Genomic DNA, 2,917 nt, shown 5'->3' on the forward strand with positions numbered 1-2,917 from the left:
AAGGATATTTGTTCTTAATAGTCACTTTGTTCAACTGCCTATAATCAATGCATAATCTGAGGGTACCATATTTCTTCCTCACAAACAAGACTGGTGCGTCCCAAGGTGATACACTTGGCCTAATGTATCCCTTGTCCAACATTTCCTTCAAATGCAACTTTAGCTCAACCAAATCAAGCGTGCTCATCCTGTAAGGTGTTTTCGATGTTGGAGCTGCCCCTAGCACTAACTCAATCGAAAATTCTACCTCCCTGTGAGGTGGAAACTTTGTAATGTCCTCAGGGAATACATCCTGAAACTGCTGCAACACTGGATATCTGTTCAACACATCTACATCCTCAACCTCCTTACCCTTATCACTAGAAATGTGTACTGCAAATATCTTGCACCCTTTCTTGCGGCTATGCTTTGCTTGCATAATTGTCACCATCCTAACTGATGTGGCTTTCTTCTTACCTTGCAAGACTCTTAGTTCTCCATTGTCATCAACACACTCAATAGATTTTTCATAGAAGTCAACCTTGGTTCTATGTAGATACAACCAATCCATGCCCAACAACATATTGTATGATCCCAATGGTAACACATTCAAATGTGTTGTTGTAGGCATACCATTTAAATCAAATGCGCAAGCTCTTACCCAATGATGAACTCACTTCTTTGTACCTGTAGCCAACTGCACTAACCAAGACTCTACATGAAATTCCTTATTCAAACCACACTTATCCACCAAGTCAGGACTAACATAGCTATAATTAGATCCAGGGTCAATCAAAATAGAAATAACTTGATCACAAATCTTACCGTCCATCTCAATGATAGATGTATGGTGTTCTTCTTGCCCATTTTCCATTGCTGCATAGATACATGGAATACTTTGGCCAACATCCCCAATAGTCTATGCCTCTTGTGCACTATATATCTTAGGCCTTCCACCCTGATGTTGTGGACAATCTCTCCTAAGGTGTTCCTCACCACATGTCCAACACTCCAACCAACCAGTGCCCTCACCTCTATGTTGTTGTTGCTGCTGTTGTGACCCATGTCCCTGTCTAGTTGCATTAAATCTCTTTTACGGAGCCACATTTTCTTTCCCATCTACATGTTGAGGCCTTGTCCTCTTAGGCTTCCATTTACCTCTACCTTTGTCTTTTCCCTTCCATCCATGCTGAGATTCATTCTTACGCTTTGATTGCTCATAGAAATGCTTCAGTTTCCCAATAACTTCCTCAAGTGACCGAGGCTCATCATACTCAATCTGATCTCTAAATACTAATGGCAAACCACTGACAAATCTTTGAACTTTAGCCTTCTCATCAGTAAGATATGGTACATACCTCAATAGTTCCAGAAACTTGGTCGTGTACTCTTCATCTGTCATTGATCCCATCTTTAACTCATAGAATTATTTAGCCTTGTTGTCGTAGTACCTTTCTGACAAGTACTTCTTCCTAAAAAGCCTCTTGAATTCCCGCCAACTCAAGTCATTTGTCCTGATGTCTCTAACCCACTTAACATCTTCCCACTAGATGTTTGATTTACCTTTCAAGCTAAAGATAACTATTCGAGCCTTCATGTTATTTGTGTACTCATGCAACTCAAAGAATTTGTTCATCCCAAGTATCCAAGCCTCTGCATCTTCTGGCTTCTTCACATCTCCATCAAAAGTAGGTGGTTTTTCTTTCTTGAATTCATCTGGTAAGTATCCCCTATCATTCCTCATATAAGGATGATAGCGATGATGATCATGATGTCTATCAGAACTAGAACTAGAATAATACATGTACTCATCGCCCCTCCTTTCCGGAGTGTCCAACAACCTGCCATCTCTCACTGTGTCAGATCTATCTGACCTGTGTCTACCAGGAGATCTACTACCATATGCTCCATTATTCTAATCCTCATGTGCATGGTTGATACGAAGCAGCACTTTTCGCTGCAGTTCTGACAAACTCTGAAGAAGTATAGCATTGACCTCTACTTGCTTCTCTTATGCATGTATGATTCGATCATTATCTGCCTTACAACTCCTTATCTCTTCCTTCAAGCTTCTCAATGTATTGGCCAAATAAAAAGTATGCCCACACCACGCTGCTCATCTGATGCATAAGGAGATTCTATGTAATCTACCATCTTGCTAGCCATTTGGTATTTCTCTTCCTGCAATGCATAATATGTTAGATAAACCAAATCACAACAAATCAACATACCTCTGTATAGCTCAAGGAGGATACCTTGTTTGCAAGATCACCAAATCAACATGATACATGTATAACATAATAATAACAACATATAAACATTCACAAGTAATTATAGCAACACATAATCATCACTCTAACTAGGATCCAGTCATCAATGCAAGGCCATATCAACAATGCATGCTATGACCTCATGCATGAAAACAACCATTACTCCATTATACACATTTCTACATGCAACTGACAATATGCATAAGCAATTCCTAGCCAACTACAAATACGCATAAACGCATGTAGTCAAACATAATTGATCAGTTCTTGCAATCAACCTACAATACTGATACATGTAATCAAAATATTCAAAATGTAACCTAACATACAAGGATGTAAGTAGGTGACATAAAATCAACATGTAAGAAAAAAATAACCATACATAGCCTGTCATATACTCATGTCAAATACTCTTCACGAAACCAACATAAAATTCTCCATGATAACCATACTACAACCCTAATCCAACATTAAGCAAATGCAACAAGTATATAAGTGTAAGAGACACACGTGCAACTGACATGCATGCATGACTAACACATTCAATCCATCCATTCCGAGAGTTGAACCATGCTCTGATACCACTATGTAACACCCTCCTATGACATCCACCCAAGTAACCATGCCAACTAGGGTAAACATGATACAAGAGGCTACTATGATTAGAT

The sequence above is a fragment of the Pinus tabuliformis genome, chromosome J (assembly GCF_031772625.1).
Source record: "Pinus tabuliformis cultivar Carrire ecotype Pingquan chromosome J, CPIR1, whole genome shotgun sequence".
Lineage (NCBI taxonomy): Eukaryota > Viridiplantae > Streptophyta > Pinopsida > Pinales > Pinaceae > Pinus > Pinus tabuliformis.